The sequence below is a fragment of the Schistocerca piceifrons genome, chromosome 8 (assembly GCF_021461385.2).
Source record: "Schistocerca piceifrons isolate TAMUIC-IGC-003096 chromosome 8, iqSchPice1.1, whole genome shotgun sequence".
Classification (NCBI taxonomy): domain Eukaryota; kingdom Metazoa; phylum Arthropoda; class Insecta; order Orthoptera; family Acrididae; genus Schistocerca; species Schistocerca piceifrons.
The window spans coordinates 426192785-426209052 of record NC_060145.1 but is presented as its reverse complement, the minus strand read 5'-3'; the positions used below and the strand labels follow the sequence as shown (position 1 = coordinate 426209052).

The window sequence follows — 16268 nt, the reverse complement described above, 5'->3', positions numbered from 1 at the left end:
CATCGGCTGTACAATTCTACAGCATATTTATTCTGTGACGGTTTCAGTTATAACGACCATCTTCACAGAAGATAAGTATAAGGTATAAAAGAGAGGTGAACGTAAAATATTTACAGGAAAGATAAAGAATGGGGGAAAGTAAAAACAAAATTTAATCCGTAATATTTACACAGTATACGAAGGGAATTTGAAAAGTCCGTGCAAAAGCAAAAACTACTTACGTGTTTGAGGTAAACCATTTTCATTTTTCGACATAGCCTCCTTTTAGACTTATACACTTCGTCCAACGCTGTTCTGATTTGTTGATCCCTTCCGAATAATAGAAATTGTCCAAGTTTGGAAAATAGCTATTAGTTGCTGCAATCACCTCCTCGTTTGAATAAAATCTTTGTCCTGCAAGCCATTTCTTCAAATTGGGGAACAAATAGTAGTCCAAGGAAGCCAAGTCTGGAGAATAGGGGGGATGTGAAACGAGTTGGAATCGTATTTCCATTAATTTTGCGACCACAACTGCTGAGGTGTGTGCTGGTGCATTGTCGTGATGGAAGACATTTCTGCGGTCCAATCGCAGTCGTTTTTCTTGCAGCTCTGTTTTCAAACGGTCCAATAACGATGAATAATATTCACCTGTAATAGTTTACCCTTTTCCAGATAGTCGATCAGGATTATGCCTTGCGAATCCCAAAAGACAGTCGCCATTACCTTTCTGGCCGAAGAAATGGTCTTCACCTTTTTTGGTGCAGATTCTCCCTTTGTAACCCATTGTTTAGATTGTTGTTTGGTCTCAGGAGTATAGCAATGTATTCATGTTTCATTCACAGTGACGAAACTATTCTTAAGGTCCTGCGGATTCTTCCTGAACTAGCAATCTCACGCACCTTAACTATTCTGTCATCCATCACTATATCATGAATTTTATCAATGATTTGTGGAGTCGAAACCTCCACAGGGTGTGCAGAACGTTCAGCATCACTTGTGCCCATATGACCACTCCGAAAATTTTGAAACCACTTATAAACTGTTCTAATCGAAGGTGCAGAGTCACCGTAATGTTTATCAAGCTTTTCTTTTGTCTCCAGAGGCGTATTGCCTTTCATACAGTAATGTTTACTCACGAAATTCTTTTTCGTCCATTTTTTGACAGTCACTCGACTTACTTGATTCACACGAATGCCGAAATCGAAGAAATAGACTAATACGGCTGAAACTTGGTGTGCGTTCTTTCCAAAGATGCTACTAACTAAACATGACCTCGATACGCGCCGGTGGTGCCATCTCTCGGACACTGCACGGACATTTCAAACGCCCCTTGTACGCCAGTGGATAAAAAATACGTATTCGTCGGATACGACACAACCACATGTCGATCGTACTAGTACACAACCGTCACAAACGTCTGTCTGAACATAATCTATACAAACGTGGTGCACATTAGCGCCGTCACGGTAATGTACACTTGGTGATAACTTTACACTTAGTAAGTGATACGTGGTTAAAGTACACCTTGCTTGCAAAAATGACACCATCCGAAACCGGCACCGAAGCAATTGTGGTACACCGCGGGCCGTAGATGACAGGGGTGAATGACGGCTGCCGAGGTTTATACGGGAAAATAGACGTGCAACTGCTGATCAAGTGAACGCCCAAATTAATGAAGTGGCTACCAACAGTATCTGCTCAACGACCGTTCATATAACGTTGCTGCGTGTGGGCCCTCGCAGAAGGCGTCTCGTTCACGTACACATGCTCACTGCTGTTAATCGGAGAAGAGGTCTGGAATTCGACGTCAGCGGCCCGCGCTGCATAAGGTGGCTGTTCAGGCTATTCACAGAGGGCCACATTAATGTGACTGCACAGTGTACATCTGGGATAAGGCCCGCGAAGACGAGATAAGAGAAATCAGGGCTCGTGCAGAAGCATGCAGGCTGTCGTTTTGTCCCTGCTCCATTTGCGAGTGGAACAGCAAAGGAAAGTAGTATAAGTGGTACAAGGTACACTCCGCCATGCACCGTATAGTGGCTTGCGGATTATGTATGTAGAAGTAGATGCAGAAAAAGCTCCGTAGGTTAGGACCTTAGTTATGCATTCTGGAGAACGAGAACGTGGCGTTTATGCCATTTAATTTCTGGACTACTTATTTGCGTCTCTCCATAACATTCGCAAATTATAGATAAGTGCATTAGAAATAACTCGCATATATTGCTTCAATAACGACGAATGCAGTTACGAGTCGTATAATTCACTACAAATGTGGGAAAGAAAGAAAACAATGCAGTGTGATTGTTGTGCAATCAATCTTATTGCCCACCTCATGACGCAAATCCGCTGTTTTCGCCGGGGAAGGCACTGCCGCCTGTTAGGTAACGCCAGAAGGTAATTAGGTAATAATAGTCGTTAGTGTCCTCGTGACAGACAGGCTTTGAGAAGCACTCGCCGAGCCCTGCAATAAACTGAGCAACGCAGCACATTGCCTGGCCTCTCCCCTCTCCCCTCTCACCCCTTCCCCACCCCTTCCGCCACCGCCGTCCCCCCACGCAGCCACTGTCACCGGAAGCACGCCGTCTCGTCTCGAATGTGCCCCTCGGTTTCTCAAGCATCGGCTGGACGGCTGTAGGTTGAGGGTCACCGAATCTACTCATCTTTCCCACCGTTGTGCTACAGACACACTATACGATCAAAAGTATCAGCCCTCCTAATGCTGGAATTCAATATGCTGTTGGCCCACCCTTAGCGTTGACGACAGCTTCCACTCTCGCAGGCGTACGTTCAATCAGGTAGTGGAACGTTCGTTGGGGAATGGCAGTCCATTCTTCTAGGAGTGCCGCACTGAGGAGAGGTATCGATGTAGGTCGGTGAGGCCTGGCACGAAGCAGGCGTTCCAAAACATCCCGAAGATGTTCCACACGATTCAGGTCAGGACTCTGTGCAGGCGGTCTATTACAGGGATTTTATTGTCGTGTAACCACTCCGCCACAGGCCGTGCATTATGAACAGGTGCTCGATCGTGTTGAAAGACGTAATCGCCATCCCCAATTGTTCTTCAACAGTGGAACGCAAGAAGGTGATTAAAACATCAATGTAGGCCTGCGCTGTGATAGTGCCACCCAAAACAACAAGAGGTGCAAGCCCCATGCATGAAACAGAAGACCACACCATAACACCACCGCCTCCGAATTTTACTGTTGCCACTACACACGCTGGCACATGACGTTCACCGGTTATTCGCCATACCCACACCGTGCCATCGGATCGCCCCATTGTGTACGATTCGTCAATCCACTGTTCAATCGTCCAATATTTACGCTCCTACGCGAGGCGAAGCGTCGTTTGGCATTTACCTGCGTGATGTGTGGTTTATGAGCAGCCGCTCCACCATGAAATCCAAGTTTTCTCACCTCCCACCTAACTGTCATAGTACTTGCAGTGCATCCTGATGCAGTTTCGAATTACTGTGTGATGCTCTCGATAGATGTCTTCAACTGTCGGCGGCCTCTGTCAATCAACAGACGAGGTCAGCCTATACGCTTTTGTGCTGTACGTATCCCTTCACGTATCCACTTCGCTATCACATCGGAAACAGTGGACGTAGGGATGTTTAGGAGTGTGGAAATTTCACGTACAGACGTGTGACACAAGTGACACCCAATCACCTGACCACATTCGAAGTGCGTGAGTTCCGCGGAGCGCCCCACTCTGCTCTCTCACGATGTCTAATGACTTCTGAGGTCGCTTATATGGAGTACCTGGCAGTAGGTGGCAGCACAATGCACCTGATAATGAAAACGTGTATTTTTGATCACTTAGTGTAGGTGTAGCAAAAACTGCTTCAGTATGGTATGCTTCTCAAGCTATTTCGAGATTCTTTTTTTTCCAGAGCTCCGTCATGTCATATCCGCTTCTCTGTGGTAGGATGGGATTTAATGGTACACTTTATTTCAACACTGGAGGAGGATTTGTAAGCGCTGTTCCATAATTTTCTCCTCCGTTCGTTGGTTCTGTATATTACACCCCAAAACAAGAAAAGACTCATAATGAAGCAGTAATGCTAATGGGACGGAAATCGATAAATTGATGAACAAATACAAATAAATGGTTACTATTTCAAAACATTTAGATGATTTATTCAAGAGAAAGAGTTTCACAAATTGAGCAAGTTAATAACGCATTGGTCTGGTTCAAATGGCTCTGAGCACTATGGGACTTAACATCTGAGGTCATCAGTCCCCTAGAACTTAGAACTACTTAAACCTAATTAACCTAAGGACATCACACACATCCATGCCCGAGGCAGGATTCGAACCTGCGACGGTAGCAGTCGCGCGGTTCCAGACTGTAGCGCCTAGAACAGCTCGGCCACTACGGTCGACCGCAATTGTCTGCCTCTGGCCCTTATGCAAGCAGTTATTCAGCTTGCCACAGATTGAGTTGCTGCATATCCTCTTGGGGAGGGATCCGGCGACCTAGCTGGCCAAGTTGGGGTTTGACAGGCACGAAGACAAGCAGTGGAAAATCTCTCGCTGTGTGCGGGCGAGCATTATCTTGCTGAAATGTAAGCCCAAGATGGCTTGCCATGGACAATAAAACGGGACGTAGAATATCGTCGATGTACCTCTGTGCTGTACGGGTGCCACGGGGGACAGCCAAAGAGATTCTGGTGTGAAAAGAAATGACCCCAGAGACCATCACTGCTGGCTGTCCTGAAATGCGGCGGGCGACAGTCAGGTTGGCTAACGGCCTTGCCGCAGTGGTAACACCAGTTCCCGTCAGATCACCGAAGTTAAGCGCTGTCGGGCTGGGCTAGCACTTGGATGGGTGACCATCCGGTCTGCCGAGTGCTGTTGGCAAGTGGGGTGCACTCAGCCCTTGTGAGGCAAACTGAGTAGGTACTTGATTGAGAAGTAGCGGCTCCGGTCTCGGAAACTGACATACGGCCAGGAGAGCGGCGTGCTGACCTCATGCCCCTCCATATCCGCATCCAGTGACGCCTATGGTCTCAGGATGACACGGCGGCCAGTCGGTCCCTTCGGGCCTTCATGGCCTGTTCGGGATATAAATATATATACACTCCTGGAAATGTAAAAAAGAACACATTGACACCGGTGTGTCAGACCCACCATACTTGCTCCGGACACTGCGAGAGGGCTGTACAAGCAATGATCACACGCACGGCACAGCGGACACACCAAGAACCGCGGTGTTGGCCGTCGAATGACGCTAGCTGCGCAGCATTTGTGCACCGCCGCCGTCAGTGTCAGCCAGTTTGCCGTGGCATACGGAGCTCCATCGTAGTCTTTAACACTGGTAGCATGCCGCGACAGCGTGGACGTGAACCGTATGTGCAGTTGACGGACTTTGAGCGAGGGCGTATAGTGGGCATGCGGGAGGCCGGGTGGACGTACCGCCGAATTGCTCAACACGTGGGGCGTGAGGTCTCCACAGTACATCGATGTTGTCGCCAGTGGTCGGCGGAAGGTGCACGTGCCCGTCGATCTGGGACCGGACCGCAGCGACGCACGGATGCACGCCAAGACCGTAGGATCCTACGCAGTGCCGTAGGGGACCGCACCGCCACTTCCCAGCAAATTAGGGACACTGTTGCTCCTGGGGTATCGGCGAGGACCATTCGCAACCGTCTCCATGAAGCTGGGCTACGGTCCCGCACACCGTTAGGCCGTCTTCCGCTCACGCCCCAACATCGTGCAGCCCGCATCCAGTGGTGTCGCGACAGGCGTGAATGGAGGGACGAATGGAGACGTGTCGTCTTCAGCGATGAGAGTCGCTTCTGCCTTGGTGCCAATGATGGTCGTATGCGTGTTTGGCGCCGTGCAGGTGAGCGCCACAATCAGGACTGCATACGACCGAGGCACACAGGGCCAACACCCGGCATCATGGTGTGGGGAGCGATCTCCTACACTGGCCGTACACCACTGGTGATCGTCGAGGGGACACTGAATAGTGCACGGTACATCCAAACCGTCATCGAACCCATCGTTCTACCATTCCTAGACCGGCAAGGGAACTTGCTGTTCCAACAGGACAATGCACGTCCGCATGTATCCCGTGCCACCCAACGTGCTCTAGAAGGTGTAAGTCAACTACCCTGGCCAGCAAGATCTCCGGATCTGTCCCCCATTGAGCATGTTTGGGACTGGATGAAGCGTCGTCTCACGCGGTCTGCACGTCCAGCACGAACGCTGGTCCAACTGAGGCGCCAGGTGGAAATGGCATGGCAAGCCGTTCCACAGGACTACATCCAGCATCTCTACGATCGTCTCCATGGGAGAATAGCAGCCTGCATAGCTGCGAAAGGTGGATATACACTGTACTAGTGCCGACATTGTGCATGCTCTGTTGCCTGTGTCTATGTGCCTGTGGTTCTCTCAGTGTGATCATGTGATGTATCTGACCCCAGGAATGTGTCAATAAAGTTTCCCCTTCCTGGGACAATGAATTCACGGTGTTCTTATTTCAATTTCCAGGAGTGTATATATATATATATATATATATATATATATATATATAGACAGTCAGGTTGGTATCCCACCGTTGTCCGGGGCGTCTGGCGTCTACAGACAGGTCTTCGCTGGTTATCAGAGCTCAGACCGGAATGGGGCTAATCACTGAAGACTGTTCTACCCCAGTCAATGAGATTCCAGGACTCCCAAGGACTTTTTCTTGCTGGGAGTAGCGGTACTCACCCTCAGGAAGCGCACTGGGAAGCTTCTTGGAGAAGTAGCGGCTTCAAGGTATTGGCAAATCGGCGATACGGGGGGCAGAGCGGTGTGCTGACCACATGTCCCCCATACCGCATGCACACGACGCCGAGTAACAGAGGATGAGGCGGCGGCCTGTCGAAATGCCTATGGCCTTCAGGGTCTGGAGAAGGAGTTAGTACATTCTATAAAAGCCTTTGGGCCCTGTACTGATGCCAGGATTCTGCTCTGGTGGTGCCTATGTCTCGAATTACAAGTCTTTGTTGGTTCAGCGTCTCGTCTATTTCTGTTTACCAGTGTTTCTGCAATGGTTTTCGTATTTAGCTGTTCACCTTAGTATCCATATTTAGCTTGATGCCTTAGTACTCATCGGAAGATCTTCTTTTGTAATACTTGCATGTGTTGAATCTAGGTCTTGCTGCCTAGGCACCTTGAGTGCTCTCATACACACTGAGAAGAACGACTGCGCCCCTCCCCCATTTGCAACAACTTGAGGCAGCAGCAGTATTTGGACAATTACAGGACAAGTAACATTAATAGTGGCATACCTACAACCCAGTGCACAAATAATACCTAAAGGTCTGCAGAGAATTGTTCACAGACTTGTCAAAGTGTTTCTTGGGGGAGACCACTACTCATAGTACCCGATTTGATAGTGAACTAGAACTAACCCAAAGGGAGATCAGCTGCTTAGCTTGGAAGAAGAGTTAGTGGCAACCTTATGGAGACCTTTCGGTCATACTCGTTACCCAATACCAAGGAATCACAGACCGGACGTGACATTGTGGTGTGACCCGGAGCTGACGACAGTGGTAAACCTCGCATCTGATGACTAGCCAACTACAGGAAAAATCCAAAGAGGGATCGAGGGGCCAGCCGGAGTGGCCGAGCGGTTCTAGGCGCTTCAGTCCGGAACCGCGCGACCGCTACGGTCGCAGGTTCGAATCCTGCCTCGGGCATGTGTGTGATGTCCTTAGGTTAGTTAGGTTTAAGTAGTTCTAAGTTCTAGGGGACTGATGACCTCAGAAGTTAAGTCCCATAGTGCTCAGAGCCATTTGAACCATTTGAGGAATCGAAGCTCAGTTTTACTCACCTGTTGTATACCAAGTGAGAGGGCCAGCCGTGAAACAGCAGCATTAACGCAAACGGCTAACGCAGCAGACTAAAAGTCTGTCAGCGCTGCGTCCGATTTTCCCAATGTTCTTTCCTTTTTCCCTAATCTTTCGCAAAAGAGTTGTATTGCTACAATAAATCATCCAGTGTCTCGAAAAATGTGTCACATAGAAGGATGAGTGTGTAGAGAAGGACTAACTACGCAACAAGTTTCGTAGTCCCAGCTCGACTTGTTCGAGATTATAATTCGGAACTTCAAGACTGTCCCTCGTAATTACATAACCGTGGTTGTCTGAAAATTGAACAACAAGCAGCGCTTGTGGTGGGAGAATTGGAAGTTCGCCTTTCCGTCTATCAGTGGAATGTAGCATGCCGTGGTTTTGGGTAGATTCGTGTTGATGTGCATTTCTTGCGGTACTTATATTATACATTAGACACTAAAATCTGTACTCCGTGTATTGTTAATACATTTACTGGGAAATAAACACTCCCAGGTGATTCTGAGCGCTGCGTTGCCACTGATTTAAAATGTGGGCTGCGGAAGGGCCGGCTTTAAAATCGAGAAGCAGCATGTAAGTGTTCCGTGTGATGTAGCTGGGTAGAGAGAGAGTGGGTACTCGCCATCTCGCTCTTTAGTTTACCAACAGACTACAGCGGTCTCGCATTCGTGAGGTCCTGGGTTCATATCCCCATTCAGCCATTCAGATACGAATTTGCCGTGGTTTCCGCAATCGCCGGGTGTTCCTATTGAATCTGAAGATGTGATACGGCTCAAATGACCTCACCGTTGACCGGATATGAAACCCTATTTATCTTTATAATCTACGAAAAAGTACCCAGTTACCAATCTGTCACGTCGCTAGCATGTCAAGTAGCCGGCGTTGAGCTCTTCTAGCCGCTAATCCAGTAAGTCTTCTTCTGGTTGGGACGTTTCATCCACAACTGCACTGGTGTGCAAAACTTAAGGACGAAAGTAACTTTCGCATGATATCTTACTGCCACGTTACACAGCTCGACGAAAGTTGGACAATAGATACGAGGCGCGTTTTTTAAGTAAGTACCGTTTTGAGATTAAAAAAAGACGTGCTAAGATATCTCAATAATTTTACTTTTAAATGGAAGCCTGTGCCTTAATCTACTTTGCTACATAATTTCCGCCAATATTGAGGCACTTGTCATAACGTTGTACCAGTTTTTGAATACCCTCCTCATAGAAGTCTGCCGCCTGACTTGCTAACCACTGCTTCACCACTATTTTGACTTCGTCACGAAGACGGTGACCGCCCAGGAATTTTTTCAAGTGCAGGAACAGATGGTAGTCACTGGGCGCAATATCGGGGCTGTACGGAGGATGATCTACAGTTTCCCATCGAAAAGATGTGATGAGATCGTTGGTCTGATTCGTCACATGCGGACGGACATTTTCTTACAGCGAAACGATGCCCTTGCTCAACTCGTCACGTCTTTTGTTCTGAATTGAACGGCGCAGATTGTGCAGTGTCTTACAGTAGGCGGCTGCATTGATTGCCTGATTACGAGGCAGAAATTCCACAAACAATACTCCTTTTCTGTCCCAAAAAACTGTGCACATGATTTCCCGGGCAGAAATTGTTTGCTTAAACTTCACTTTTCTGGGTGAATCTGAATGCCGCCATTCCAAGGACTGTTGCTTTGATTCTGGTGTGACGTAGGCCACCCATGTTTCATCTTGAAGAAACACCTGGCGGTCAGCGTCTTCAAGACGATGATGAAGTCAAAACAGTGGTGATGCAGTAGTTAACAAGTCAGGAGGCAGATTTCTCTGAGGAGGGTATTCAAAAACTGGTACAACGTTATGAGAAGTGCCTCAATATTGACGGAAATTATGTAGAAAAGTAGATTAAGGTACAGGCTTTCATGTAAAAATAAAATTATTGAGATATTTTAGCATGTCTTTTTTTAATTTCAAAACAGTACTTACTCAAAAAACACGCCTCGTATAAAGAACTGCTACGGTATAGTACAGAACGTAACTGAAAGAAATACGCAATGATACGAACAGAAATCACACTTCTTTTCAGAGACAATAATTACAGTGAACTCACCGCAATTTATTATGCTCAGCTAAACATTACAACACAGGGTAAATGGTTCATAATACGGAGTGTGGCCACCGCATACGGCAATGCATGCTCTGAGACTCACTCGCATGTTGGCTAGAAGACTGGTAAGGAATTCGTGTGCTCGGGCATTCTGTTCCTTCACCAGCGCTAGACATGACTTTACATGGCGAGAGGCTGGAACACGTAATGCACCCAGGAACTTTGTTACACATGCTGGTTTTGGTGGTCCAGGTGTTACGGTGCGGGGAAAGATAATGCATAATAGTGCATGAGCTTACTGACCTCCAAATCGTTGCACACGATACATCTTCAGGTCAACATTACTGTGACACTGTATTGCTTTCCCACCTGCGTCTTTTCAGGGGTGCATTCGGCCCTGAATTCATTGTTAAGGATGATCATGCGCGACCCCATCGAACTCCGCATGTAGAGTTCTTGGAACGAGAGGATATTCGACGAATGGACTGGCCTATCTATTCCCCCGACTTACACGCCGTCGAGCACGTGTAGTATGCGTTGGGGAGACGTATTCCAGCACGCACAAATGCACCAGCATCCATGCAGCAGTTGTCAACGGTGGCGACTGGAAAGCCCTACCACGAGAACCCCTTAACAACCTTGTAGCCAATATGATAGCACATTGCGAAGCATGCAGTGCAGTCCGTGGTGATCACACACTCTATGAAGAACCACGTCTCGCCTTTCAAATGGTTCAATTGGCTCTGAGCACTATGGGACTTAACATCTGTGGTCATCAGTCCCCTAGAACTTAGAACTACTTAAACCTAACTAACCTAAGGACATCACACACATCCATGCCCGAGGCAGGATTCGAACCTGCGACAATAGCGGTCACGCGGTTCCAGACTGAAGCGCCTAGAACCGCACGGCCACACCGGCCGGCCGTCTCGCCTTTTGTAATGTCTAGGGAACATCATAAACCACGTTGACGCCAGTGCAACTATTGTCTATGAATAAAAGTGTCATTTCTGTTTGTCTCGTTGCGTATTTCTTTCAGTTATATTCTATACCGTACTATACTATACTGTGGCAGTTCTTTCTATGTACAGTTCAAATATCATCGCTATATGTTACTTGGCAGCGGCACATCATGCGAACGTTACTTTCGTCCCTGTAGACATCAGCGAAGTTTGTACTTTATTTTATTTTCACTTCAATTTTTTGGCTTTCGGGTCGTGCCCTTTCCGTCATCTCAGTGATGGAAAGACGATGCAGTAACGTATTGGAGACGATTTTCTTGTCAGTTGCGACGATTTGAACGTAAGGACAAAACAAGACCCAGTCCCCGAGCGGAGTAAATCTCCGACCCTGCCGGGAACCGAACCCGGGCTCCTTCGGTTAGGAATCTGACGCACTGACTGCGCAGCCCTCGAGGCGGACTATTGCGTAGTTCTAACCCGGTGGCTTTGACTGCTTGTATTCTCGTGTCGTCTGGTGTGTTCGTCGTCTCTTGTTTCCGGCGCTGTCTTGGTTGCATGGGTGATGGAAGTTAATTCTTCATTCTCAGGGGGCGCTAGTTACCGATAAAGTAGTGCCATTAATCGCTTATAGTGGCTGTGCTCCTCATTTTTCCAAACACGCTGGCTGACGAGGGTGCGAGCTGTACGCCTCGCCTCTGTCTACATCTACATTTATACTCCGCAAGCCACTCAACGGTGTGTGGCGGAGGGCACTTTACGTGCCACTGTCATTACCTCCCTTTCCTGTTCCTGTCGCGTATGGTTCACAGGAAGAACGACTGCCGGAAACCCCCCGTGCGCGCTCGTATCTCTCTAATTTTACATTCGTGATCTCCTCGGGCGGTATAAGTAGGGGGATACCTCATCCAGAAACGCACCCTCTCGAAACCTGGACAGCAAGCTACACCGCGAAGCAGAGAGCCTCTCTTGCAGAGTCTGCCACTTGAGTTTGCTAAACATCTCCGTAACGCTATCACGCTTACCAAATAACCCTGTGAAGAAACGCGCCGCTCTTCTTTGGATCTTCTCTATCTCCTCTGTCAACCCGACCTGGTACGGATGCCACACTGATGAGCAATACTCAAGTATAGGTCGAGCGAGTGTTTTGTAAGCCACCTCCTTTGTTGATGGACTACATTTTCTAAGGACTCTCCCAATGAATCTCAACCTGGCACTCGCCTGACCAACAATTAATTTTATATAACCATTCCACTTCAAATTGTTCCGTACGCATACTCCCAGATATTTTACAGAAGTAACTGCTACCAGCGTTTGTTCCGGTATCATATAATCATAAATAAAAGATCCTTCTTTCTATGCATTCGCAATACATTACATTTGTCTATGTTAAGGGTCAGTTGCCACTCCCTACACCATGTGCCTATCTGCTGCAGATCTTCCTGCATTTCACTGCAATTTTCTAATGCAGCAACTTCTCTGTATACTACAGCATCATCCGCGAAAAGCCGCATGGAACTCCCGACACTATCAACTAGGCCATTTATATATATTGTGAAAAGCAATGGTCCTATAACACTCCCCTGTGGCACGCCAGAGGTTACTTTAACGTCTGTAGACGTCTCTCCATTGAGAACAACATGCTGTGTTCTGTTTGCTAAAATCTTTTGAATCCAGACACACAGCTGGTCCGATATTCCGTAGGCTCTTACTTTGTTTATCAGGCGACGGTGCGGAACTGTATCGAACGCCTGTCATGGACGTACGGTTCTTCAGCCGGGTCCTGCATATAGTGTGCCGCAGAGTCGAGGAGCAGGTGAAATATTATACGCAGGACCTTATTCCGAATGGCCCTGCAGCCGTTTGATGTGGCTAGAAGCCGTGTCCTCACGTACTTCGTAGGCGCAGTCCGTGTTCTCGTCCGGTAGAGACTGGAGTTAACCAATGACGAGGACTTCTCATTCAGAATTGGACAAAGTGCGCACAGCCGCTGAGTCGTTCGGTTTTGCATATGAAGAACGTGCTGCTTCCCCGTGAGCTTCCGGTCCAGCTGGGCACCCAGGAGGAACTTATGCCGCGGGACTTGGCTAACTGCAGAGCTGGCAGCTTCGCAAGCAGTCAAGCCGGCGGCGGCGCTTGAGACAGTTTCAGGGAGGACGTCGCCCACGAGAAAGCAGGCCGCCACTTTCACCTCCACACCGCACACTGGCCGAGTGGCAGGCACTCCAAACGACGACTAAACGCCCGAGCTCGCCGCCGCGGACTCAAGCGTGAACGCCTTAAATCACCTCAGACCGACTCTCAAATGAAGCTGCGGCTTGGAACCGTCCTCGCACGCGACGTGTTTCTCACCGCGAAGCACGTCGGACGTGGCTTCCACCGTGACTGGTGAATGCACGGAAACGAGGTGGTGCGTAACACGTGAGGCCTGGATTACACCGGAGCGAAAGCAAGCCAACGAGCATTCTCTCTAGTGTAAACGGTATGCGAATGCAAGTGAACTAGGCCTTTTAGCGAAGCATCAAAGGAAGGTCGCGTCTTCTCCGCCTCGTAACTAGCAGTACAGAAAGATTTCGTCTATTCACTTCTCTGCTTTTGTTGTAAGTTTGAGTCCTGCGCCCTGGAGTGGTCTGAAAAGAATTTAATGTTTCTGATGGAAGAATATAGATTATCATAGGTGCTTCTGGGATCCAAGAGATCCACATCGGCCGGCCGCTGTGGCCGAGCCGTTCTAGGCGCTTCAGTCGGGATGCTGCTGCTACGGTCGAAGGTTCGTATCCTGCCTCGGACATGGATGTGTGTGCTGTCCTTAGGTTAGTTAAGTTTAAATAGTTGTAAGTCTAGGGAACTAATGACCTCAGATGAAAAGTCCCATAGTGCTTGGGGCCATTTGATTAGATCCACATCACACATAACAAAGGAAAGGAAATGTGATTGGTGGAAAACCACCGAAGCACTCCAGTATTGAATGGTTAAGTGAGAAAGACGATAAATTCATTGGATACTAGTATTAGGCGGGATCAGGGTGAATTTTTATTACAAAAGTAAAGCACAATACAGTTCCTTGAACACAAACAAGTACGAATTTGTATCAGTTATGCTGAATGAAATTAAAAATATACGAAAAGCGTGATCATTTGATAGCTTACGTTAACGGTAGGTGTAATTGCATGGCTGATGGATCACTGTTATGTTAGAGATTTTTGATGGTAAATAAAAATCGTTTATCTGAGATGACACTGTCTGCCTTCCCACAAACTATACGGTGTTAGTCTTATTAACGTTTAAAAACACCCGAAGCGTCGTAGACGCCGCTGCCACAACACTTTAAAATAAGACACAAGGGGGCCACAAATCTCGGGATGTACCCCAAAAGTGAATGGCAAATGTTGAACAAGTGACGCCACCAGATGAGGTACTTCGCCGGAAGGTCAGCGGCTGGTCTTGTCGATCCTACACTCGCCGATAGGGGGCAGTCCCGTACACTCGTGCACAACGGTGCAAATTTCGAACGCTTTGTGTACAGCTGTTGTAAACGGAGAAACTAAAAAATTACTGTTCTCACCGTAGCCAAGCAAAAGCTGCTATTATTTTGCGTTGCTTTCCTTATATCCTTTTTTCCTTTCTTTCTTCTTTTACAGACATTATTAGTAAAGAAAACGTAAGTCATTTACTGGAAACGACGAAATTCGTAAGCTTATACTCATTTTGATGTAACACAATATGATAGGTTCTTGTAGTACTGTACTCTGCAATAAACAGCGAACCCGCTTGACCGGTAAGCAAAGTAATAAACCTTACCTCACAAGCTGCGACATGGTCGTGAATGGAACAGTGATCCGAAAATCTACATCTACATCCGTACTCCCCAAGCCACCTGACGGTGTGTGGCGGAGGGTACTTTGAGTACCTCTATCGGTTCTCCCTTCTATTCCAGTCTCGTATTGTTCGTGGAAAGAAGGATTGTCGGTATGCCTCTGTGTGGGCTCTAATCTCTCTGATTTTATCCTCATGGTCTCTTCGCGAGATATACGTAGGAGGGAACAATATACTGCTTGACTCCTCGGTGAAGGTATGTTCCCGAAACTTCAACAAAAGCCCGTACCGAGCTACTGAGCGTCTCTCCTGCAGAGTCTTGCACTGGAGTTTATCTGTCATCTCCGTAACGCTTTCGCGATTGCTAAATGATCCTGTAACGAAGCGCGCTGCTCTCCGTTGGATCTTCTCTATCTCTTCTGTCAACCCTATCTGGTACGCTTCAGTCCGGAACCGAGCTGCTGCTACGGTCGCAGGTTCGAATCCTGCCTCGGGCATGGATGTGTGTGCTGTCCTTAGGTTAGTTAGGTTTAAGTAGTTCTAAGTCTAGGGTACTGATGACCTCAGATGTTAAGTCCCATAGTGCTTGGAGCCATTTGATTAGATCCACATCACACATACCAAATGAAAGGAAATGTGATTGGTAGAAAACTACCGAAGCACTCCATTATCGAATGGGGAAGTGAGAAAGACGATAAGTTCATTCGATACTAGAATTAGGTGAAAACAGGGTGAATTACCACAAGCTTTTTAATTCTTTTTATTACAAACGTAAAGCACAATAAAGTTCCTTGAACACAAACAACTACGAATTTGTATCAGTTATGTTGAATAAAATTAAAAGTATACGAAAAGCTTGATCATTTCATAGCTTATGTTAACGGTAGCTGTAATTATATGGCTGATGGATCACTGTTATGTTAGAGATTTTTGATGGTAAATAAAAATCGTTTATCCGAGATGACGCTGTCTGCCCTCCCACAAACTACACAGTGTTAGTCTAATTAACGTTTAAAAACACCCGAAGCGACTTAGACGCCAGTGCGACAAATACTTTAGAATAAGGCACAAGGGGGCCACAAATGTCGGGAAGTACCCCAAAAATGAATGACAAATGTTGAACAAGTGACGCCACCAGATGAGGTACTTCGCCGGAAGGTCAGCGGTTGGTCTTGTCGATCCTACACTCGCCGATAGGGGGCAGTCTCGTACACTCGTGCACAATGGTGCAAATTTCGAACGCTTTGTGTACAGCTGTTGTAAACGTAGAAATTAAAAAAATTACTGTCCTTACTGTAGCCAAGCAAAAGCTGCTATTATTTTGCGTTGCTTTCCTTTTTTTCCTTTCTTTCTTTGTTTACAGACATTATTAGTAAAGAAAATGTAGCTCATTTACTGGAAACGACGAAATTCGGAAGGTTATGCTCATTTTGGTGTGACACCATATGATATTCTGCAATAAACAGCAAGACCGCTTCACCAGTAAGTAAAATAATAAACCTTACCTCACAAGCTGCGACATGGTCGTGAATGGAACAGTGATCCGAAAATGTAGGATACATTTCTTTATTTCGCGTCTATGAGCA

At 47.2% G+C, this 16268-nt stretch overlaps 1 protein-coding gene and 1 pseudogene across 1 annotated transcript in view; both read left to right on the top strand.

Moving 5' to 3' along the window:
* LOC124711269 (putative fatty acyl-CoA reductase CG5065) overlaps positions 1-16268 on the top strand; it is a 245037-nt gene that overhangs the window by 128797 nt on the left and 99972 nt on the right. The window lies entirely within an intron of this gene.
* LOC124712758 lies at positions 4727-4844 on the top strand (annotated as a pseudogene).